Source organism: Emydura macquarii, unplaced genomic scaffold, assembly GCF_026122565.2.
Source record: "Emydura macquarii macquarii isolate MOO-44397 ecotype Brisbane River unplaced genomic scaffold, CSIRO-AGI_Emac_v2 contig_1551, whole genome shotgun sequence".
Lineage (NCBI taxonomy): Eukaryota > Metazoa > Chordata > Testudines > Chelidae > Emydura > Emydura macquarii.
The window spans coordinates 5415349-5441645 of NW_027131688.1; the positions used below are offsets into that span (position 1 = coordinate 5415349).

The window sequence follows — 26297 nt, forward strand, 5'->3', positions numbered from 1 at the left end:
AGAGAAAGCAAACCCTGGCTCCAGCATGCAAGAAGGACCAGTGCAGCGCTGACCCTTCAGGGTTTTCCACCTCCAGCACTGCCCTGTGCAGGAGCCATAGAAAGGTACTTCCCAGGGCCCTGGGATATATGCTGACTAGAACTACCTGCTCTCCTGTGGGGTTGAAGGGCACCCCTCAGGCCTGGAATGAGGCTGGTACCCCAAATGCTCTGCTAAAGAGGTGCTGAGGGGAAAGGTCAAAAGACTTGTCCAGGTTGGGGCAGAGTTACCACAGGCCCTGTTGCCAAAGGAGACTTGGCTATACCACAATATATTGGGGAACAAACATGGTTGTGAAGTATGGTCTAAAGGTTTTATCAGCATATGTTTTGGGATGCTCATGTTATTCATGAGGAAGTAGCCATTCCTAAGGGAAAGTTGATAACTTCAGACCATTGTGTATTCCCAATATGCCATATCTTATGGAATTTTTTGGAAATGTTTTGCTTTATGTATACTTTTTGTTTTTTATATTCCTCCCCATATACAGTCAGGCTACCTTATTTACCATGTGTCCAACTATACAGGACTTGGAGAGAGAGGCAAATCATACTAACAATTTTTAGGGGACTCTCACATGACATTCCTGAAATAGGGTCCTCTTCCAACCCTAAAAGGGCATAAAATATCAGACCTTAAACTTGTGCTAGCATGGGAATGAATGTTGCCTGTCTGGACCTCAGGTCAGTATAATAATTTGGTGGTGGGTGAGAATTCCATTTTTGCCTCTTTCCTGACTGGGACCACATTGTCCCAGTCAAGACCAGTCCCCATTCTTTCCCCAAGATCTCACTAGAGCAGTATAGTCTACTACAGGTGACCAGAGGAAATGGTTTTTGTGGTGGGTTTTTGTTGTTGTTTTGGGTTTTTTTAATAGTGGCTCCTAGGAGCTGCTGAGAGGAATCTAAGAGGTAGCCTCAGCAGAGATGAGTTGGTGGGCAGAATGCAGATGAGGAAGTGTAAAGTGCATGATAAATGTAGCTTGCCACAGGGTTATCACCATTATATCATGTGTGTGAGATGGTGACCTGCAATCTCTAACCCTTAGCTGTTCCAGTTTGGTTTCTGATGAAATATGTATTTCCCTGTTCAGGAAAACAGACCCATTAATACTGTTAGATCCTCAAAGGTATTTAGGTACCTAACTCCCATTGAAATACATCATAGTTAGGTGCCTAAGTATCTTTGCACCTGTGAGCTGTACACAGCAGAGCAAAACCATTGCACATGCTGGCCTGTAGAAATTACACATTGCTCCCCTTTTCTTCAGTCACTGTGAAGAGACCTATTAGGTGAAATTTCTGTCCTCTGGCAGCCTCACTAAACTTTCTGTGCTACTCCCTTTCAAGAGCAAATCCTTAATTCCCTCCCTGCCCATCTCTGGTGCATTATATTAACTAGGTCCATGAAGCTGATCTCGCAGATTCCACTGAGTAGGGTTCAAGGAGGTCCACAAATTCTTAATGGAGGGGTGGGGTCGTCAGAGGTTAGGCAGCTGGGGAAGAGCTTTACTCTGTGCTCTCAAACATGTAAAGGCAAATAGACTTTTATCCTCCCCAACATTTCTATAACTTCTAGACAAGACAGTCGATAATCTGCTCTGCTTACTATTGTGAACATCTCTATTTAATAAATTTTATCTGGGTGACTTCTTCTTGGGTGAGATCTGGGTTGGATATTAGGAAAAATGTTTTCATTTGGAGGGAGGTGAAGCACTGGAATGGGTTACCTAGAGAGATGGTGAAATCCCCGTCCATAGAGGTTTTTATGGCCCAGCTTGACAAAGCCCTGGCTGGAATGGTTTAGTTGGGGTTGGTCCTGCTTTGAGCCGGGGTTGGACTAGATGACCTCCTGAGGTCCCTTCCAACCCTCATCTTTTATGATTTTTTTCAGGCCATCTCCTATAATTTACAAAATTTTTAGAAGACTAGATCAATGTCTATATTTTCACTTTCATTAATCGAGAACTCCACCAAGCTAGGGAATTTGGGTCAAATTCACCCTTAGGTGTAAGTCCATTAACTCAGTTTGACCTTTAGCATTTTCTTTTGAAAATTCCCTCACTTTTTCACTATGTGAGGAAGAAACAGGAATAAATTCCCACAGGAGTTGGATAAAAGACATGACTGAACTCATCACTTACAGGGGATCCCCACCACTAGAGGGGCTGATCTGTATGTAGTCCTGGATTAAATTAATTTAGGCCCTGATTCAGTACAACATTTAAACATGTGCTTAAGTGTTTAGCTAAATGGGAGTTTATATGCCATGATGTTGGTAGGGCTATTGAGTTGATATTGTGCATCCCCCTGACACAACCCATTCCCCTTGCACAGGTCTCCAGACACAGAGAATCAGGGCTTGTCTACACTTATCTCAGAGATTTGGCGGCAGTCGACCGGAGTTATGCAAGCTATGCAAAAAACTTGCATAAACTCCTGTCAACTTCTCTGCTTCTGTTCTGCGCACCGTCTTCACTGCGCCTCTTGAGAAGGTGGTCTTAATACGTCAAGTTCTGGATCGACTGAGCAGGTCTTCACTGACCACTCAGTCAATCCAGATAAGCCGATCTGACGGCAGTGACTTTGCCTCAGCCATGGAGGAGTCTTCTATGGAAATGACTGAGTTCCCTCTTCAGCAGCTGCTTGGTGTGATCCAACTCCCTTCCAACAGTCTGATCTGAAGTTCAGATAGGAGATTTTCCTTTGATTCCAATGGGCTTTGGCATAGAGACCCACATATAGTTCAGGGGCAACATGATCAGCCCTTGGTTATGGTGTGAATGTGGGAGGAAATAATCTCATTTAACAATATGGGTCAGATTTTCGTGCTGCTTGCACTAGTTTAAATCAGGAGTTACTCCACTGAAGATAAAGGGCTTAACCAAGTGTATCAGAATAAGACCCTGGAGAGTTACGCTGCAGTGTAAATCTGTGCCTTTAATAAGAAGCCCAGAACATTGTGGCAGGAAACAGAACATATAAAATGTAAGAGAGAGGGCCTTGCGCTCATTTAAAAAACTTTGGGCCCAAACTTTGCAAAAGTTCCATGGTGTTTGGATTATCTTATGCTGAGAAATCGCAACAAACATTGACACTGAATATATTTTAACCTGGTGCCCTTCAGTATTCTTCTTTAAAAGTTCCTTTTTATTTTGAAGTCGCTCTATAAACTGTTCTCGATGAACTGTAGAAACATTTGCACTGCTGTAACTGATTTCCCTTTGAACTTTACAAATAAAATAATGTGGTCTAATTCATTTAGATGATCTTTATGCATCTCCACGAAGGACAATTTATTTTCCTATGCACTTAATGATATAATGCTTTCAAAAAAAATTAATTTCCCTCCCCTTTTTTTTTTTTAAAAAGGGGGTTAGTAATTTTACTTTCACTAGCAGCAGAAGTGATTGTAAATTGTAGATGGTTCTATTTCACCTAGCCTTTTCCACTCTACTGCAAGTCCATGTAGCTGGCACAGTTTCTTAGCAGAAGACTCTCCAGCTAATATATCCGCTCTGAGGATCAGGTGCATTGCAAATTATTCTGCTCCTTCATTCTCTGAATATCATTCCCTTCTTGAACCTCTGCAATTTTGAAGCCTTCAGATGAGAGCTGTGTGAATATTGCAAATATTATTTTTGAATAATTGTGTCCAATTTTTTTATAAAATTGCTTTGACTGTCCTTGTACCTTTTGTCTATTCGCTTTCAGCTGTTAATCTAGCAAACAAATGTACTGGCAGGCATGTCCATTATAATAATAAATGTGATACAAGGATTGCCATAAATTCATCCTTCTCAACTGCAAGTATTTACAGCAGAAACCTGTGTCTAGGAGTTGTGCTCATCCACTCAGAGGATGGCAACAATATTCTCTGACATGTCCAAACAAAACTGCTCCTGTTTTGAGTAGCAAATATTGAATTCTCAAAGAATTGCTTGCAGCACCTGGTCTGTGATCCACAACAGGTTTGACTGTGGTCTCTTTGCACTAATTCAGCAGCTGTAGATGAGATCAAACTGAGCAACCACCCTAGGGAGGGTCACCTGGGAATAGGGGAATGCTTGAGTGGCTTGTCCCATGTAGAAGCCAGGGTTTGTAGGGGCAAAACAGGGGTTGGGTCTCCTGTAGTGCCCCAGCAATCCCGGGCTGCCATAATGGCCCCATGGGCATAAACAGCTGCAAAAGTAAGGCCAGATGTTCCCACTTGAGCTGTGTTGTTCCTTGGGTAACTGACCCATGCGGCGGTGCTCTGTCCCTCTCTTGCAGAGGCTAGGTCACATGTCGTGGTTGCTGACCCTTCTCCAGCCTCACCTAACAGAGGTTGCTCTTAGCTCAGGCCTGAGTAACTCATGCTTTAAGAGCCCCAAATCCCAGGTTCAATCCCTGCTGCTGACAACCCACCCCAGGGCACAGAGAAACATCTGCATGCAAGCAACGAAGTGCGGCATTGGACCCCTGCATCGTTCCCTCATTCACACCACTGTAGCCAGAGCCTGCTGCAAACAGCAGTGCACTGATCCTCAGCCCAGAGGTCCCCCCTTCCATGATGGAAGATGAGGTTTCATCTCTCTGCAGCCCTAACCCCCCCTCCCCTTGCAACACTTGCCCCTATGCTGGGAACTGGCCTTAACCCAATAGCCCCAGGTTCAGTGGGAGAACAAAAGTGGCTTAATACCTCCCAGCCCAGAGATGCACTCAACACCCCTGAACTGCAGCTGAGGATGAGGGCCCACAGGAATAAATAAAATGAAATTTGTCCAAAACTTTGCAGGGTGAATCAATCTGTGCACGTCAGGTTCTGTTCCCCAGCCATCTCTGAACATTCAAAGGGCTGCAACCCACGGGGATAATTGTCTATTTCCGATAGTTCACCCAGTTCTGTGCAGGAGCTCCTCAGGTGGAGCATCGCCAGCTGTTAGTCCAGCATCTCCTGCATAACTGAATGTGGAATATTAATGGTACACACAGGGATAGAGTCTGGCTGCATCAGCACCACTCCCTGGGAGGGCGTGGTCCTTTCTCCTCTTGGTGCAACCATGCGCAGGGCAGGGAGCATGCAGCCCTCCAGAACGCAGAAAGCACGAACAGCGTCAAAGGGTCTGGGTCTCCGCCATAGCTCTGCCTCCTGGCTACAGGACGGTGGGGAACTGACTACAACGTGACTACTCCCTGCTACCCAGTGATCCCACCCCCCACCACCCATGCATACTTCACTTTCCGGCATTACTGTGATGGCTAAATTGTGCCCAGAATAAGACTCTTGAGTCGGGTGAGGCAGCAAAGTAAGTGAATCCCTTTATTTGGGCAGTGCTGTGTTAGCACGTCGTCCATGCCAATGATTGACAGTTACATTTGGTAAACGGTATCTATTCTGGTGCAGGGTGTTCAGTGAAATTCTGCCTCGCGCTGCTCGGTCACTCAGCACTTGTACAGTCTGTGCTCCTACTAATGGCTGGAGGCTTCTATGTCTAAGCAGTAATTTTCTGGCAACCGGAGGGGCTCTCGAGCCATTTTATTTGATTATGGACTAGTTCTTTGACTGGCCCTAGATTCTCTGAGCTATATGGAGCTGGTTCCTGGGGAAGGGTGATCCCCAGGATTAGATGTGTGCTTTCCTGGAGGGTCTTCCAGGAAGATTCAATAACATTGATAAATCACACACACAAATGAGATGGTTGCTGCACTTTTCCCTGTGTTCTGAGCCCAGGTCTGCCATTTGTGTGTTGTCCAATGAACCCTTATCTAGCTATGGTATACCTAAGGTGTTTGTCACCATGGTAACAGAGAGAATTGGGGTGTGTGTGTGTGTGAGAGAGAGAGAGAGAGCATGTCACTTGAAAGGTGGTGGACAAAGAGTGTGAGAGTCAGAAGTCCTCTTTCTACCCACAGCACAGGTAGAGGACAGCCAACAGCAAAGCAGGCTTCTCTAATCTGTGCTTAAACCTGGACCTGGGGAGACCATCTGCAGGAGTGAGAGAGTTCAGACTCCATCCTTAAACCCTGAGAAATACATAAATGGAATTGCTTCAGATAAATCAATAGTTGCAATATACCTTCTTTCAGTTTCTGCAGGATTCTATGTCGTTCCGCTAGCAAGGACTGCACAAGGAAGTACAAGGGAATAGGAGGAAGGACGGCCGTGGCATGCGAACCAGGCAATCGGTATTTAGTTCCCGGCTCTGTCACAGATTTCCTGTATGACCTTGTGCCAGTCACTTAGCCCCTCGGTGGCTTAGTTTTCCCATCTGTACAATGGGGATAATAGCAGTGCCTTCTTCGGCCTTGCCTCTTTGGACAGTGTGATGGGGTTGCGCTGCACTTTAAGGGTAGTAAATCCTAGTGGTCAGTTCACGCTCACTCCTTCCCATCCTATAGTCATTGCACTTGAATCGTTGGGGCAGTCTGAAGAAGGAAACTGGAGATATGGGTAGAGAGGAAGCTGCCCTGGGGGTAAGTAGCCCAGGCCTTGCAGAGTGGGTGTGGCAGGGCTCCCTTCTCCTCAGCCAAGTGGGGATAATCTGGGGACGGGATTGGCATCGCTGCTGCCTGCTCCCTCACAGTGGGATAGAGCAGCTGGAGAAGGGATGCCTGCTGAATGCTCTAAGCGTCAAGGGCTGTTTGGGGGGGAAGGGCTGTTTGGGGGGGGAAGGGCCTGCCGCTGGCCCAAAGGAGACCCCAGCTCCAAGGGAGGAGATAGGGGAACTCCTACCTTAAGGAAAGTAGTGTCCTGAGATGCAGCCCCAGCTCCGGGAGAAGGGGCTGAAGACTCCTGCCCGGAGCAGAGATGGGGTGACCCCGGGAAGATTGGACGGAGCCCTCCTTAACTGCCCAGCACAGGGTCCCTGGGCTGGAGCCCAGAGGAGAGGAGAGGGCAGGGCTGGGTGCTTCTCCTTCTTTCCCCAGTTGAGGAGCCAGGACTGAGAAGCAAAGACTGACACAGTCTTGGAGGGGGGACTGAGAGCGTGACGTAAGGGCCCCTTAGCCTTCGGGACTTTTCTGTTCTGCCTGGAGGGGCTGGGTTCGAAAGGCGACCCAGCTGGGGAGAGGCGGTGCCAGGGCTAGAACGCCAGGCAACAGTGGCACATGGGGGGGGGGGGACCCCCTGCAATGCCAGGCCCCCACATGGAGGGGTGCTCCGGGAGTGAGCATGGACCGGAACAGGGGTCGGGGGTGTGGGTGTGTGTGGGGGGGGGGTGTGTGTGTGTGTGTGTACAGTAGCTAGCATCACTCTCTGATGAGGAATCTCTACATGCTAATGGGACCCTAACGATAAATGAGGCTACAGATACTGAGGTGCTGGTCTTAGGGGTTCCTGACCTGTATGTAAGTGGCACCCCTGTAGGTGCTACCAAATGAGCCCTAACAATGCGGTGTGCTAATGAGCGCTCTTCTAGCTTCACTGTCTTTGAAACGGGAGCTTATTCACGAGACCTTTTCCCCCATGACACCCGAGTGTGGTTTAGCTAATCCTCTCTGTGGGTGTATGTGGCTCATGGGTCATTCCAAAGCCACTCCAGGAGCGGAAAAGCAAGGATCCTTTTCCCCATCTAATGAGCAGAATTTAGAAATTCAAGCACAAGGGCAAGTCAATGAGAGAAATTTGGTTAGTGCATTCGCCATTTGTGCAGCTCCTGCATAAGCACAATCAGCTCATTATCATCGAGCATGAGGCTAAGACAGGAACTTACCCGTCTGTCTTTGGAGCTGAGCTCTCTGTTCTTCACAGCTGTGCTTTTTGGGCAGCCTCCAGAACGTCCTTTGGGTGCGGACTCTGCAAATGCTCTCTGTCCTCTTGAACTTCTCACAGCATCATTTAATTAAATGACTGACTTTGTTCTCTGGGGGTATTAACCCTGCTGAATGTCTTTTCGGGCTCTGCATCTGTTCTGGAAATCACTAGCGCAGAGCCCAGGAACACAAACCACCAGAGCAGGGGCAGCTGCTCATTAGGTACTCGCGTTGGCCAACGCTTGCACTCCCCCATTTCTGACAGAATTACATCCCATTGATTAGTGTACTCACCTAACGCTCTGACAGCAAACTGAAATGCTCTGCTAAATTGTTCCGAATACATTCCTCTTCTTTGAGAGCAAATGCCCATTGGATGGCATGATCTCCAAGGACCCTAGTGGACATTGGAGCAGGCCTCAAATCTTCAATCAGCTCACCATTTGCTATGTTTTCATTGCTAAATCTACATTAATGATGGGCCTAAAATGGACAGTTCCCAGCTGGAGCTCAACTTTTCTAAGGGGCTAGGGTGGGAGAAGTCAGATTCTGACGTTTTCTCCACCTCATTATAGAACTCAGAGTTATCCCTGAAGTTCCAGTCTGAATTTCCCCCAAACTGTGGGACAGAAGAGTGTTTTGGACGAGATAAAAAGTTCATCGTTTGTTTGCCCAGGTGACCTGGAAAACTAGGTCAAATATAGCGCTTGTGAAGGCAAGGGACTAAAGCATGATTGCAGCCAGGTTCGAGAGGGAATTGACTTCTCCCACGGAGCTGTGCCAACGCACCTCAGTTCCAACCTGATAAAGACCTACCGAAGTAATCTCACTCCTGTCCCAAAGCAAATGAGAACTTAATACACCAGAGATGAAAGTGAGGTACGTTAACATCCTACGCTGTCTAGATAGCCTATTAGCCCCTATTAACATTACATAGGTATTCCATTACAGAAATTGAAGGGAAATGTCTACATCCACATTTCACTTTATAATAATTGTACCTGAATTGCAGGGCTGGTCTATGACTATTACTCTGGCTAGCCATGATCCTCTTGATCTCTGGATGTCAAGACAAACCACTGCCACGTTTAATAGAGTCATAGATTGAAAGGCCAGAAGGCACCATTGTGATCATTAGTCTGGCCTCTTGTATGCTCGAGGCCACAGAACTTCCCCACAATAATTCCTAGAGCTGATCTTTTAAAAAAGCATCCCATCTTGATTTAAAAAATTGTCAGGGATGGAGAATCCACTATGATCCCTGGTAACTTGTTCTGATGGTTAATTACTCTCCCACTTAAAAATGTATACCTTCTTTCCAGTGTGCATTTGTCTAGCTTCCATTTTCAACCATTGGATCATGTTCTACCTTTTTCTGACAGATTGAAGAGCCCATTAAGATTTTGTTCCTCCTGTAGGTACTTACAGACTGTGTTCAAGTCAGTCCTTAATCTTCTCTTTGGTAAACAAAATTGATTGAGCTCTTGGAATCTGTCACTATAAGGGATGTTTACTAATCCTTTAATCATTCTTGTAGCTCTTCTCTGAACCATCTCCCACTTATCCACATCTTTCTTGAATTGTGGACACCAGAAAAAGAAACAATATTCCAGTAGTGGTTGCACCAGTGCCAAATTCAGAGGTAAAATAACCTCTCTACTCTTAATCAAGAGTCCTGTTTTATGCATCCTAGGACTGCATTCCAATTTTTTTGGCCACAGCATCAAACTGGGAGCACATGTTCAGCTGATTAGCTACTATGACCCACATCTCTTTTTCAGAGTCACGGCTTCCCAGGATATAGTCCCTAATCTTTAAGTATGACCTTCATTATTTGTTCCTAGATGTATACATTTACATTTAGCCATATTAAAACACATATTGTTTGCTTGTGCCCCGCTTACCAGGAGATCTAGGTGGCTCTGTATCAGTGACCTGTCCTCTTTATTGTTTGCCACTCCTCCAATTTTTGTGTCATAACTTCATTGGTGGTGATTTTATGTTTTCTTTCAAGTCATTAATAAAAATATTAAATAGCCTAGGGCCAAGGACTGATCCCCCACAGGACCCCACTAGAGACCCGTTTGATTCCTCATTTACAATTACATTCTAAGACCTATCAGTTAGCCAGCTTTTAATTAGGGCTTTCAATTAATTGCAGTTAACTCAGGTGATTAACTCCAAACAAATTAACTCAATTAAGAAATTAATTGTGATTAATCGCAGTTTTAATCACATTGTTAAACAATAATAGAATATTAATTTAAATTTATTTTAAATATTTTTGGATGTTTTTCTATATTTTCAAATATATTGATTTCAATTACAGCACAGAATACAAAGTGTCCAGTGCTCACTTTATATCCTTATTTTTATTACAAATGTTTGCATTGTAAGAAAGAAACAAACAAAATGTTTTTTTTTTTTTTTTCAGCTCACCTCATACAAGTATAGTAGCACAATCTCTTTACTGTGAAATTGCAATTTACAAATGTTGATTTTTTTTTTTTGTTTCGTTGCATAAGTGCATTTAAAAACAATATAATGTAAAACTTGAGAGCCTACATGTCCATTCAGTCCTACTTCTTTTTCAGCCAATTGCTAAGACAAACAAGTTTGTTTACATCTATGGGAGATAATGCTGCCTGTTTCTTATTTACAGTGTCCTCTGAAAGTGAGAACAGGTGTTCTCATGGCACTGTTGTAACAGGCGTTGCAAGGTATTTACGTACCAGATATGCTAAACATTCATATGTCATACCCATCATACTTTGACCACCATTCAAGAGGACCTGCTTCCATGCTAAACTGTACTTTCACCATAAAGAGATTGCACTACAGTACTTGTATGAGGTGAATTGAAAAATACTATTTCTTTTGTTTATCTTTTTACAGTATAAATATTTGTAATAAAAATAAGACTATAAAGTGAGCACTGGACACGTATTCTGTGCTGTAAATGAAATCAATGTATTTGAAAATGTAGAAAACATCTCAAAATATTAAATAAATGGTATTCTATTATTGTTCAACAGTGCAATTAAAACTGCAATTAATCACTATTTTTTTAAGTGCATGATTAATCATGAATAATTTTTTATTCATTTGCCAGTCCTATTTTTAATCCATTTAATATGTGCCATATTAATTATATATCATTCTAGTTTTTTATTCAAAAAGTCAGGCAGGGCCAAGTCAAAATGTTACATCAACATTTTTACCTCTGTCAACCAAACTTGTAATTTCATCAAAAAAAAAAAATCAAGTTAGGTCCTCTCAAACTATTTTCCATAAACCTGTGTTGTTTGGCATTAATGACATTACCCTCCCTTAATTCTCTATTAATCGAGTCTGGTATCAGTAGCTCTAGTATCTTCCCTGGGATAGAAGTCAGACTGACAGGCTGTCGTATTCTGGGCTGTAGTCCAGACCAGTGAGGGGTTGTGTCACTGTCTGTCCTGTAAGCCTGAGGTGTTGCGAGGCTTTCCTGCTGTAACTCCCAACCTGGGCCACTCACAAACAGCCTACTAGCATGCAGATCACACCTGAGTGTCTGTGTATAGCCGCAGTTCTGACCCCAGCAGCAGCCTGTCAGCAACACTCTGAGGCTGCTGGAAGTGACTGGTTCCCACCTGCAGGGTGACCCTAACACACTCCCAGTCTGAATTTTCCCCAGAACATGGGATCTGCACTGTCCTGAACTGCCCAGGAGACAGCGGGTATCAGAGGTCCATTGCCCCTGTAAGGGGTCAGTATGCAACAGTTTGCTACTTTAACTGGAGTTACCAAACAGTTCATTTGAAACACAGCACTGATGATTATCGATTAAAGAATAAAACATGTTTATTTAACTACAAAGAGAGATTTTAAGTGAGTAAACGGCTTGGTCTACACTTACCTCTGCAATTCGGCAGCAATCGACAGGAGTTACGCAAAGTATGTAAAGAACTTGTATAACTCCCGTCAACTTCTGTGCTTCTCTTCTACTCACCGTCTTCACTGACCTGCGCTGACGGGAACTGTGTTCCCATCGACGCAGCACTACGCCACTTGAGGAGGTGGTTTTAGTACGTCAACTTCTGGATCGACTGAATGGGTCTTCACTGACTGCTCAGTCAATCCAGATAGGTTGATCTGACAACAGCAACTTTGCCCCCATCAGTGTAGACATAGCCCAAGTATAAGGTATTAAAGTCAGAAATGGTTAGAAGAGATATAAAGATAAAAAGCTTTTAGTAGCTAAAACTAAAGATTTGGTTCAAAGTAAAATCCTTACCACCTGTTCCCAGCAACGTGGCTGATCAAATTCTCAGGTCAGGATCCCTCTTAAGTTAAAGGGTTGGTTCCTTTGTATTTTAGGGGTGTGTGTGAGTGACAGAGCAGGAAAGATGCCTTAGCGTGACTTTGCCCCTCACTTTTGTAGTCCAGTCACCTTTTGAAGTGGGTCCTTCTGAGGATTACCCTTCAAAGCAAAGTTTATTCAAATAGTAAAGAAGGTGACATGGAGTCTTGTGGTGAAGGTGGCTTTCTTCTCCCCTGTGTATGCTGAAATGCAGATTTGCTTTCTCTCTGCCATTTCCCCCCCCCCCCCCCCCGCTGTCTCACGAACCCTGTTTACAACTTATATACAAATTGAGGTAAACACACATTCCTCTGTTTAGGATAGACCTGTTTAACAACTTTTGACTAGTCAGGTCTGTGTGGGTTTGAACATGTGCTAACATCAAACCAGGGAAATTCATAACTTTACATATAATGTTGCTACATCCATTTCACCATGATATTATTGACCAGTGAGTTAGTTTTCAAATGAGATCTTACAAGGCATATTTTGTACAAAGATTATTACAATAGTGTGTAGGATGTGAATACAGGGGTGTTTTCAGTCCCACAGGCTTATAACACAGACAGAGGTCATCTAATTTATCCTTTTTAAAATACTGGCACAACATTAGCTTACTTCCAGCCTTCTGGAATTTCCTCAGCATTCCAAGACTTATTAAAAGTGAACATCAGTGGTCCAGCAAGCTCCTCATCCAGCTCTTTTAAAACTCTTGAATGCAAATTTATCTGGACCTGCTGATTTTAAAAATCTCTAACTTTAGTAGCTTCTGTTTAGATACTAGTGTAATGAGTGTTATCATATGATAGGACTGCATCATCTCTCTCTTTTCTTTAGATAATTGGTTTATTTAGGTATCTAAGTAAATAGTGTTCAAATGCAAGGCCTACAGGTTGTGGCCTGTAAAATGTCAGCTTAGCCATACTAGACCATATGCTTAAGAAGTGCTTAACATAAGTAAGTGACCAAAAAATGACCCGATGCCGCAAGATTATGGGAAAAGATGTGCCATATCATGAAAAATTAAGAGTAATTTTTTTGTTTACAAGATAGCAGGTAGTCACATTTTTCTAACATGTGCACTAACCGCAGGGTGCATTAGGTGGGTAAATGCTAATAAGGCATAGTCAAAATCACATTATTAAAAAAAGGGTGCCAAGTGGGGAAAAAAATGAGCTCCCCATAGAAAAGCTGCAGCAGAAACCATCCCTCGACTGATAATCAGTTGGCAAGGCAGTCATCAAACCTTTAAAATATCATTAAAAATCTAAGCATCACTACGTCTGTAACTTGTGCAGAGGTCTTCATAAAATTTTATATGCTCAGGTAATCATAACCTTAATTGTAACTTTAATAAAACTTGTATAATAAACTGAACCTTGTAGCTGTACGTGTGGTCGCTATCCTGGGTCTTTGTGTTCCTAAAATCTCAATCTAAAGCAAGTAGCAGAGGCAACCTTCACTGTTAAGCTTAAAACTGTCGCCACCAAAGCCAAACCCACAATGGGGAAATACAACATTACTAAATTCACTTTAAATAAATTACAAGGCTACATTCCCCAAATACAGAACAGAAAAGTTTATTGAACACATCTCCCTTTTGTGCATTATCATTGATTATTCTACCATTTCCCTCTGGTAATGGACCAATACCTTGTTAAGATTTTCTTTGTTCCCAATATACTTAAAAACTTCTTATGGTCCTTAACTCTGCAGACCATTGATTTCTCTTTCCGCTTCGAAAGAACGGCCATACTGGGTCAGAACAATGGTCCATCTAGCCCAGTATCCTGTCTTCTGACAGTGGCCAATGCCAGGTGCTTCAGAGGGAATGAACTGAAAAGGGCAATTATTGAGTGACCCATCTCCTGCCACCTAGTCAGTTTCTGGCAGTCAGAGGTTTAGGGACCCCCAGAGCATGGGGTTGAATCCCTGACCATCTTGGCTAATAGCCATTGATGGACCTGACCTCCATAAACTTATCTAACTCTTTTTTTTTTTTTAACTTAGTTAATTTTCCCTTATCAGGTTTCTTCTATTCCTAGCTTCTGATTTATATCCTTTATTATCAACTTCCCATATATCTTACTTTTATAGCTTCCTTCACTTCCTCTCTAAACCAGGTTGGTTGTTTCTTTATCCAATACAGCCTTCTACCTTGATTGTGGCTTTTTGGGGCATCTAGTGAAATATTCTTAAACTATTCCCAATTATCATTTACATTTTTCTGATTAAATTCTTTCTTCCGGATGATTTGGCTTGTAATTGTTTTTGGCTTTGTGAAATTGGCCCTTTTAAAGCACAGAGGATATATATCACTAGTCTGGACTTTATTCTGTTTGCACATTATACATTTGATCAAGTCATGATCATGTGTACCCAAGTTATAATTAATTTTTAGTTCTGTGAGCTGTTCCTCCTCATCTGTCAAGATGAGGTCTAATATAGAATTCCCCCGTGTTGGCTGCAACCCTTTAAGTTAGGAAATTGCCATCCACACTGTTTAGAAATTCCATGGATGTGTTAGTACTGGTAGCATGAGACCGCCAGCATTTGTCACTCAAACATGAAGTCCCTCCATGAGCATGCAGCTTTTTTTCCTACACGTTATAGGGAGTAAGGAGCCAGTCATCCTGTTCCCTAGTGTGATTTGCTGCACTATGGCAGACACCAGCTAATATCCCATCTTGTGCTTTATCTGTCAGGACATGGGTCCATAAGCATCTGAAATCATTTTCTTCGAAGTTACCAGTGACCTGGAAACAGGTAATGCCATTTTTGACATCGAGAGCTATTGCCCACTCACTCCTTCCAAAGTAGGACAGAACCATTGATTTTTCGCATTCCCATCATGCGACTCATCCCAGCAGGTTTCAGAAATACCAACTCGATCAAATTTATCTTCATAAGTGGGTGATTCTGACTTCTTTTGTTTGTTAACCAGGGTCCTAGCACTGGTGTACAGGCACTGGTGTACAGGGTCCTAGCACTGGTGTATAGGCACTGGTGTACAGGGTCCTAGCAGTGGTGTACAGGGTCCTAGCACTGGTGTACAGGCAATTCAAGAATTTCTTCTCTTTGCGTCCTTTGGTTCCTTGATTAACTTTGTTCTCAACATCTCGATTTTTGTGCTGAGTGCTCATATTGTCCCTCTTCTTACCCTCTTTTTTTATTAGTTTAAAAATAAAACTTTGAGCAGGGGGTGGGAGGAGATGACCTCCTGAGTTCCTTTCCAGCCCTGATCTTCTATGATTCTATGAACAGCCTCCTTATTACTCTAGCCAGCCTGCCTCCAAGAAGACTGGCCCCCCTTCTATGGAGGTGCAGGCCATCCAAACTCTACAGCCTCCTCTCCTCCTAGAAAGTGGACCAATGTTTCACAAAACCCAAACCCTTCGCCCTACACCACTTGGACAAAGCTGTCGCCACTGCACATCCGTAATCAAGGCAGAGGCTTGCAAATACCTGCGGATGGGATACACTGAAAAAGCCAGTGTCACGAGGTGGGTGGGCCCTTTAAGGGGAATTTTGCTCAGCCTTGTCTGGGCCTTGTTGTCTGGCCCCAGGTGATGGGTTTGGGCTCGGGCCGGTGGTTGGGTCACATGATGGTAGCCCGGAGATGGGGCCTCTTCAAAAGGGCGACAGGAGGGAGGAGGTCTGTCCAGAAAGGCCCAAAATCTGAGTTGGCCCTGACAGAACTCTTATGCCCAGAGGCCTGAGGAGTTCAGAGGGAGCTGGGGCCTGGGTCTCTAAGGAAAGGGCATAGGTACTGGCAGATGGCTCCGATAGGAGACACAGGGTCAGAGAGCACCAGGAACGGGGCTTGTGATGGGGTGTTCTCCCCCTGCTGGCGGTGAAAGGGTTAATGTAGACTGAGACGGGGGCTAGTTAACCCGGCTGGCCACAGCTGAGAGGAATCAGGTGGCCAAGCAATCGGGATGGGGCCCGGCTAGGGAGGAAGCAGATGGGCTAGGTGAATAAAGACAAAATTGGAAGGGGGGAGGGGGAGAAGTCTGCAACCGTTGGCTGGGAACAGGAAGGAGGGTTTGGAGGCGGCCGAGACAGGTAACCTGCAGTGACTCCCTGGGAGCAGGGAGCTGGGGGGGCTGCCACAGCTGGAGAGAGGGTGCCCCACCCTGCGAAAGGCATCGATCTTGCAGAGCTAATCCCCAGAGGAGGAGGTGCCGTTCTAGCAAGTGAGTCGAGCACCCCCTGTTACAGGGCTCATCACATCAGCCTGAGAGAGAGGCCTGGATGGAGCTACTGGTTTCTGCCCCGAACGGTTATAAAACCTCCTCCTGCAGCTGTCTTCTGTGGAGTTAGACAGCTGTCCTGCTCATTCTCACAAGAGACACCCCTAGGAGCCTCAGGGCTTTGGGCAGTCCTTGCAGGGTCCCCCGACCTTCCTCTCAGCCCGCAGGTTCGCTCTCCAAGCTGCCCCCAACACGCTTTCCTTAGCTCGCTCGGGTCCAGCAGTCAAATGGCTCCCCTTGATCGACGGCATCTCCCTTTGCATTCTCTGAACCTCCCAGAGTCTGAGTTTTCAGACACTTCTATCACCTTGTTTCTTTGTTCCTCTGATTCTGCTGGGGAAATTCCCCTGCTCCAGCCCCGCTCCCTGCAGGCGATGTGGGGAGAAACCAGTCTCCTTTAGCCTGGCCAATCTCTTTTCCATATTCATTGCTCTACCAGGGCAGAGGCCTTCCCTGTTAACTACTCTTCACCCGGTCCCAGAGCTGCTTCCAGGTTGGGGGTGTGCAGCATGACGTGGTCCCTGTCAGGCCTTGGCTGATTAATACATGCTGAGGATTAGTTCTGTCTAGAGTACAGGAAATCAGACAGCATTCAAAAGTCATGGAGATCCCCCCCCCGCAATGAACTATAACGTACTGAAGTGTGGGACTTCATTCCACCCCCGGCCATGTGCGGTTTCCTTCTTCACTTTTCTGGGCCTCAATTACGGCACAGTTTTGCTGTTGGCTGAGAGTACAGCTACGTGCCAGTCCAGAGGTGGCTACACTGCAGCAACAGATCAAGTTATTTCTGTAAGTCTGTACAATTCTTTGGCCGTGCCCTGGAAAAAAAAGTGCTACATTCCTGGGAGTCGTGGGGTCAGGTTTGCTGCTGTCTTATGTCTCCCCGCACCACTCCTGGCCATAAAGGGATTTCAATTTGACCCTAAGTCTCCACCAGGCATAAAATTGCTATATCTAGCCCCAAGACAGCATGGGGAAGGAAGAGTAGCCGGAGGGCTCTGTGTTCTGCCTAAGCCCAGCTGGCGGACAGCCCCTTGGCCAACCGTTGCTCGCTAGTGCAGCTTAGAGCAGCCCCTGGGCTGCTTTGAACTGCATTGGGGCTTCAGCTGGGAAGAGAATCAGGGAGCCATGTCCTGCCGCTCGTCATATTGGACCAAAGAATTTGGCAGATCACCTGTACAGCTGCAGAACTCTATGGCTTCTAATGGGCCACAGCCTCCCTCCCAATACCATAAGTCAGGGGTATCAAATATATGGCCCGCAGGCTGGATACCCCACAAACCTTTTTGTTCTGGCCCCTGGCGGCCGGGTACGGCCCATGATCCTTTTTGGTGTGGCCCTATCGGCTGCCGCCCAAGGGTAGGAAGCTGCGAGATTTCTCGGCGGCGGGTAAGACGCTGCGAGCTATCGCCCAGGGTAAGACGAGGGTATGGCCTACCTGAATCACATATAATTAAAATCTGGCCCGCCATAGGAAGTCAGTTTGACATCCCTGCCATGAGTTGCGTACATCCCGCCACACAATTCAGTCATAGACCTGTTGCTGCAAACCATTTCTCACAAGAGCAGTCCTACTAAACCATGGACTCAGCAGATTAAAGACTACTCAAGTGAGTAATAGACTACAGGCGTTAGCATCTACCTCTGATTTATTTTATTCTTCTTTATGTACAGTGCCTAGCACAATGGGCTCCTTGATATTACTGCACTACAGTAATAAATAATATTCTGAACACAATCTTCATCACACTCTACAGATGGCTATCTGTTTGTAACCCAGTGCTGCATGTGCTATATCTTTTTTATTTCATCCATATTTTCATACAACGCTCTAATTGTTTGCCTCCTGAAAACATGATTTCATTAATTTAATCTTGTACTGCAGAACATTGCATGAGATCTTAAAGAAACTTCATACTGTGCATTAATTTCTTTCCGCATAATTGTATTTATATTTCAACAAATAGACTTGAAGTACATTATTATTCTAAAATGAGTGCTAATGGGTTTCAGCACTCTCATACAGCTAATCGGGCGTTTATTTCACAGCTTTGATGGCTCACAAAGATTTCCATTTCTTCATTTACATGAAACAACTGTGAAGGACAAATTAAATGCTTACTTATTTAATCTACATTTTTTCCCTGAAAATTCTGTACAAACATCCGTAGTTTGAGTACAACATATAATTCTTTTGAACAGTGCGGGCCATGTTAAATTGGTTGAAATGAGAGTTCCACAAATGAAAACAATATGAATTTGGATATTTTTATTACAATACAGTAAAGAGTAACTACTTCATCTCAAAACAATGAGACTATTTTTCTTTGCGTTATCCCAATGCCAAGATACGTTGTATTGGTATTAATCTCAAAGGTCTAAAGAAATAAATGTGTTTATAAACTTTCACTTTTTGCCATTACACAATGATAGGTAGGCTCAGGGTCATTTTAAACAGAAGCCTGGGATTTACAAGGTTACATGGCAAACACAACTGCATTCATTTAAATTAAAAGTTTATTGATTTAAACAAGAAATTAAACCAGGCATTTACATTGAAACTGATTATGCATAACAGACTTAGACATTAAAGGTTTTGTCTTCCTCCTTTCCAAGGCAAAATATCAGCGTTTCATTTCCCAAACAGCTTTCCTTAATTTTTCTCTCAGTCCAGCTGTGTGGAGGGCATTTACTTACCCTGTAAACAGAGAGAGATGGAGGAGAGAGAAGATGGACGAAGTACTGCTTTTGTTGATGTTCCAAAAGGGTGCTTTGGCTGGAAAGTCAACCGCAGCACCAGTTGCTTTGGACTAGGGTGACCAGATGTCCCGATTTTACAGGGACAGTCCCGATATTCGGGGCTTTTTCTTATATAGGTGCCTCTTACCCCGCATCCCCATCATGATTTTTCACGCTTGCTATCTAGTCCCTGGCTTACGAGCTGGGCAGGGAGGTCATTTGATTGTATCTTTTTCGTAGGCAAGGCAGGGCTGCATGAATACAGTGTAGTTGACCTCAGGAATTGATGAAAAGCCAAGGGAGCGAGCAAGAAAGAGGATGGGGACCAGGGAGGGTGGAAAATAACACAACAAGGGAAGGGAAAACAATATAGGACCTTGCATGCCTCTTCAGTGCTTGCCATTAGTGTAAGGCCCCAAGGATTAGACCCCGGGGGGCTGATATTCCCACAGTGCCACCAGGAGGCCATTCAGAGACACAGCCACTGAGCACTGTGGAAAGTAGGCACCACAGGAAGTGCCGCCCAAGAAACCCAGAGTGACGGCGCCTTGCGGCCCTCTGATTGGCCAAGCCCCCTGTTTAAACTCAGGGGTTGCCCCAGAAAGTTGTCTGGGCAACCACACAGACTTTAGCCTGCTGCAGTGCCAGGCTCTATGTGATCTCCTGCCTGGGATGGCTTAGTTGGGGTTGGCCCTGCTTTGAGCAGGGGGCTGGACTAGATGAACCTCCTGAGCTCCCTTCCAACCCTGATCTCCTACGATTCTATGATCAGCAGAGCCTGAGGCTGTTCTCTGCTTTCAATTTAGGGATGTACGGTCACCCTAGCTAGATGGAGAGGTGTAGACCTTGTTCAGGAGCCTATGCATTGTTGCAGTCCCTTGTGGAGCCCTGGGTTATCAACTCTCCCTGCACTGGAGGTGAAGAGATGCTGTGACACCAGCCCTAGGAGTGTTCGCAAAACCAGTCACCGTGCTGGGTGTGAGCGAGTGTCCCTCAACGCACCCACAGACAGGGTGTGGCCCTGCCCAGTGGGGAAGGCCCCTGAGGAAGCTGGCTTTGCATCCTCTTCTCGTAATTAATATATGTGGCACTCTCGTTTCGGAGTTCATGCCTCAGTCACCATTCCAGGGACTCCGCCTGCTTGGGCTAACTCATCCATAGGTAGAGTGTGGGGCAGGAGCATCCTGACTGCCCACGCGCCTGCCCCCATAGCGGGAAAGGAATGGAGCATATAGACGCCCTTCTCTCCCACCCAGCACTTCTCAACTCTCATCCTTGAGCATCCACCAATTCCCCACCCCACTGAGTAGATCAGCCCACTGCATGGCCAGTCTGGTATCTTTCCAGGACTCTCATAACCAGTGTAATCCTGCAGGGTCCCAAGTAAAGCCTAATCAAGTGTTGTTTAGCTTGACGTAGTCTCGCCTTGAGAATAGCTGACTTGCTTGATACCAGATCTGTACGTGGTTTGAACGGTCCCATTTCGAGCCCTTTATTTTTGTGCACGTGAAATATTTTGGAATCGGTGACTTTTCTTCCCCCCCTTAAAGTAAAGTGGAGAGAATTAATTAATCCACAACAGCGCTGACAAGGGGAAAAGACGTTAATTGGAATAATGTCATGAGAACACTGCGCTCTGAGTGTGGAATGGAAACACTGATATTGACACATTAACATTTTGCTACAGTGTTAAAACAAAGTGCGTGCCTGTCTGTGTGGTGGTGATGCCCAGAGTCTCTGGGAAGGAGCCTTGGGCACACACTAGGCCGATGCAAATGTGACCAGAAGCTGACTGGATCCTGTGTCCGATCCAGGCCTTTTCAGCCAAGAGAGCTCTTTAAACGTTTTGGTGTAGATTCTCCCAGGATGGCCCAGCTTACCCTGGGAGGATGACCTCAGGTAAGGGCACAGAGCAGCTCCTAAACAGCATCTGTTCTGTGTCTGGTGAGGAGTGTGACCAAGCCTTTTTTGCAGCAACATGATCTTGGGCGGCTGTAACAGACTCTTGGACTGGTCCAGGGCACAGCTGGCCCAGGAGCAGGATAGGGTAAAGGTGGCTGCATATCCTCTCCCTCTTCCGATGGGAGCTGTGTGCTGCTCGGCCACTCCAAGATTCAGCAACTTTCTCAAAATCAAGACTATTTCCGGAGGACCAAGATAATTATGGGAGGGCCAGAATTTGAGCACGCTGCCAAACATGCGTTAAAAACACTGGCTGAGATGCGTGTGGGTGTGCAAAAATCCAGTTTTGCTCCCGCAAATGAGTATTTGTGTGTGCAGATTTGGATGTGGTGTGTATGACGCTTTTGTTTTGTTTTTAACGAGCGCAGACAGATTCACCCACAGATGTTATAGGCACCTTTGCAGAGTCCTGCTGAAAGTTTAGTTCCAAGTATAGAAAAATGTAGTGATCTATATCTTCACAAGGAAGGGAAATGAGATGAAATAATACAATAAGGCCAGTTCTCTGCCCTCATGCAAGCCTGGTAAAATCACCTGTGGGTTTTATAGGTGCAAATGTTAACACTGGCAGTTGCATAGGTGTTTGTGTTTGAACTTTAAAGTAGGTGCACAAGTATTCACACCTGCGATCTGCAAATATAAGTACGTACACACACACACACACACAAAACTACCTGGGAGAGCTCCCACTGAAAATATACACACCCCTTGGAGTCTATAAAAAGAAATACTAAAAATAATGGAATATGAAGACCACAGGGTTAACACAAAGCATACTGCTTAGTTTATTTATTCCAGGCTCTCCTGAATGCAAAATACTGTGTGTAATGTTAATGTCAGCATGAGAAGTCCCATATAAAAATAACAAGGTTCCTGTGTTTGGTATTTTATGGGGAGCAGACCATGTTTCCCACAAGTTCAGTCCACGGTCATAATAGTTTTCCCTTTCTTTTTCTAAATTGGCTTCAAGTCACTCTTTAATGATCAATATAAAGCCTGATCATAGCTGGTGGTAGGGTTGTGATATACTGTAAAATAAAAGCAATAAGTCTTTCTCCGCACAAGCTCTCATTGGGTTCTATAATGTCCAAACTGGATATTTTATAACTCGGCCAAATTAATTTTGTATGCAGTGGCTTTTTCTGAATGCGATGTCTTCAAACATCTGCTCAGAAATTCATTAACTTTACAATATGTTTGGACTTCCCTCATCCAACTCACTGCATTTCCATAGTGCTAAAAATAAAGAAAAGCACGGTATAATTGAAATAACCCACCCACACGTTGGCAAGTTTTTCTGTAAAAGGCTGTAAGGAGACCAAAGCTACACTATTAATCAGCAATGTGCAATACAGAATGTTTCACATGATTAATACATAATTTGAAATGTTTCTCATTCTCAAATGGGTTCAGAGCAGGTAATAAATTATGTCACAACTGCGCATTTGACAGCTGACACTATTATACATTTAATCTGCGAATATGAAATGCCAATTTTTAGCTGTAACATGAATATAACATTTTGACATTGCATTGCCCACTGCGTTCTCTCCAATTTCCTTTTTGTGCCTTGTGCCTGTAAGCTACAAAACAAATAATAAGGGAGCCTGTACTTACAGCATTTGTATTTCGGTGTCTGGAAAAACCTTTATCACCCTTGAATGTTCTGTCATGTTAGCTGCTGTAACATGTGATTATAGGCTAATTCTGTTTTCCTGCGGTGAATGCTATGTACCTTACAGTCAGCACTTCCATTTTCCCTGCGTATCACCATCTCATCACTTCAGCGTGGCCAAACAATGGTAGATAAGGCTTAAGATTTCCAGCTGGGATTTCCAAAGGAGTGTAAGAAAGAGGGGCACTCACACCCCATAAAGAGTCAGAGGGATGTGGGCACCTATCTCCCTTATGCTCATCTGAAAATCTCAGCCTGCGTGTGTGTGTATGTGTGTGTGTGTCTATTACACAGAGCATCCCTGAGATGCAGTGATGCTTGGACAGATAACTGATTCAGGGCCAAATTGCCACCCACCTTAGGCCCCTTCAGTGTGGGTCATGAAGAAGGCAGCTGCCCCAGGGCTGCTATTCTCCCTCTCAGGCAGGGAATGGGTGGAGTCTTGATTTTGACACCTCCTTCCACCAAACAATACAGCTGAGTCAGCATGGAGGCAGCAGCAATCTGCACCAGGTACAGAGCTCGTCCAGATTACTTCCTTCCCCCTGCACCAGGGCGTCCAGCCTGACCTTTTCTGAGCCCAGTCGGGTCCCCGGTTTGCTCCTGGAGCAGCACAGCTATGCACTGTCTCTTTCTGAGGGCTTGGAGCATAGCCACCGCCGTGGGCTGAATTTATAAATAAAGCTTGCACTAGATATATTTCTCTAGGCGGGATAAAAACAAAGGGTCCCATCTATTGTTTGTTCCCATTATAATTAGGGGCATGTCATGCAATAACAGCATACAAAAGCTTGACCTCGGCTTGACCTCTGCTTACCGGGTCGGGGTGTCTAAACCCCCGCACGAGAGCTGAAGGGGTCCTGGAGCGTGGCTGGGCCCAGGTGACCCTGCCCAGCCGCACCTGCGGACCGTGCTCCAGCTGGAGGTGCTGGGGCTTAACGGGGAGCCAGACAGCTCAGAAGGGAGGCAGGGAGAAGGACCTGTCCAGAAAGCTGCCGAGGAAGGGTGCTGCAGAAACCTTCTCCGCCAGCACCGGCCGGCTGAGCCAAAGGGGCGGAAGGTTACATTGGTTCCTTTTTCCTTGTGACTTGGCGACAGCCTGCGAGACTTTAGCAAGAGAAGGAGGTAGGAAGCGGCCCGCAGAGGCAGCCTGATGGCTCTCCTGGGTGCTGGACATCTGGGAACCCTTACAGGGCCCTGGGCCGGAGCCTGGTGGAGGAGGAGGGCCCGAGCTCCCCGACCAGCCCCCCATCTCGTTAAGGAGGACATGAAAACCCTCGCCTTCTAGACTGGAAGGGAAGGAAGGAAAGGACCAATACCTTTTTTGCAACCCCCTTGCTGGGATCATTCCCAAACATCGTATTTCCCTAGAAACCCTGTCACGGGGGGAGAGATCGGAACAGAGCCGGCTTTACATTTTCTGCCGCCCTAGGGAAAATAAAAATGTGCCCACCCCCCACCCACCCAAGCAGAAAAATTTGAGTATTTGCAGAGGTGCAGGGGCTGTCGTTCTTGTCAATTTCATTGCGGTGGTGGAGTGGTGAAATTGACAAGAAATCCAGGGGCAGCTGGAGCCTGGCTTTGGGAAGGGAGGGGGCGGCTGCTGTCCAGGGCCCGCGGGGACACGGCTGGGAGCAGGGACCGGGCGGGGGCTGGGTGGCTGCAGCTCAGCAGCTGCCCTTTACGTTTTTCCGCCCTAGGCAATTGCCTACTTTGCCTAGCACTCAGGGCGGGCCTGGGTAGGATTGAGTGGCAACCTGATGGATTGTCAAGTCAGCCTCCAGTAAAGGACAGACCAACACCAGTTGGGATGGGGATCTGAGGGGAAAGGAGTAGAGACATGGTCACCAGTGTCGTACCCCCCAACCACTAGGCAACACCACCAGCCAACGCCACCCACCACACTTACCTGCCTAGCGCATTTCACTGGAGATTTGTCCAATGGACCCTCCCTTCTGCTTCTACACAGGAACTGCTTAGGGAGACCAAAGCAATCCTGCTGCAGCCACACAACTTTCTGGCAACATCCTACAGGGTGAGCATAACACTTCTCCGGCAAAGCCAGCAGTACTCCAGGAATTGTGAGTGTACAGAGGCGTCATTCCAGGGTTGTGACTGCATCTTACTTGTAGTTGTATGTGGTTAAGGCACTGGGCTAGGACTTGGAAAACCTGAGTTCAATTCCTAGCTCTGCCACAGACTCCCTGTGTGGCCTTGGTGAAGTCCTTTTGTCTCTCTGGGCCTCAGTTTCCCATCTGTAAAATGGAGATAATAATCCTTCCTTTGTCTTCTCTAGTGGTGCTGCAAGCTCTTTGGGGGCAGGGCTATGGGTGTTGTGCAGCGCCTAGCACAAGGGAGCCAATTCTTTGGGCACTCTACACTTACTTTAAGGACTGTACAAACACTGATCAAAGGGGGTGCTGCGGGAACGGGGTGAGGTAACAAGCGGGAGCATTGTTATAGCATGTTGGGTAAGTGAAAGGATCGTGTGGCTTTGAGACCTCCCAACTAGGGTGACCAGATCACAAGTGTGAAATTGGGATGGGGTTGGAGGACAATAGGTGCCTACATAAGAAAAAGTTCCGAATATTGGAACTACCCCTATAAAAGCAGGATATCTGGTCACCCTACTCACTACAGATGGACATGGTAAGAGCCTGGACTAGAGAGAGGGGAGGAAACGGTGATGGGAGAGTAAACGTGAGACTACTGGCATCATTGCCACTAGTCCTGCCATTTTATCCGGGCAAGCTTGCTGCATCTCCCCGTACAGCTCCGTGTAAATCACATTGACCCCAGAGAGCAGCTAGAAATTTCGTTCACCTGTTTAGGGTCTCCTGTTGTGTCCATCGCAGGAGCATTTGTTTATGGGGTGGGAAAATGGTGGTGTTCCTTCTGCTTCCGACTCACTTGTGCCAGAAGAATATTTGCAATACTCCCTTGATGTGCCTGCATCTGTTCTTCTCTTCCCCTCTTGAAGGAAAGAACCTGGCAGAGTGTCCGAAATCCAGAGCTACTGAGAGCGTGTACAACTGAAAGTGGAATGGACACCCCAAAAGATTCAAGCTGAGTTCAGAATTCTGAACTCGTGGGGCATGGGCTGCTTGTTAATGAAGCAGGCAGAATTGATCTGAATGTGGAAATTTGTGACGGCAGCTGTAATACAGAGAGATAGAAAGTCTCTCACACTGCATTTTTAAGTCCTTTTGGAAGGATATTTTGGAATTGGAAAAGGCATGGAGAAGGGCAACAAAAAATTATTAGGGGTATTGAAAAGCGTCCGTATGAGGAGAGATTAATAAGACTGGGACTTTTCAGCTTGAAAAAGAGACAACTAAGGGAGGATATGATAGAGGTCTATCATAACTGGTGTGGAGAAAGGAAATAAGAGAGTGTTATTTACTCCTTCTCATAACACAGAAACTAAGGGTCACCACACGAAATTAATAGGTGGCAGCTTTAAAATGAATAAAAGGAAATATTTCTTCACACTACGCACAGTCAACCTGTGGAACTCATTGCCAGAGGATATTGTGAAGGCCAAGACTATA

The 26297-nt window shown here is 45.6% G+C and overlaps 1 long non-coding RNA gene across 1 annotated transcript; it reads left to right on the plus strand.

The window, feature by feature from the left end:
• Window positions 1-25912, plus strand: LOC137157695 (uncharacterized). Its single transcript, XR_010921194.1, has 3 exons — window positions 1-104; window positions 24716-24781; window positions 25727-25912. It is a non-coding gene; the product is annotated as an uncharacterized lncRNA (long non-coding RNA).
• The last annotated feature ends 385 nt before the right edge of the window (window positions 25913-26297 follow it).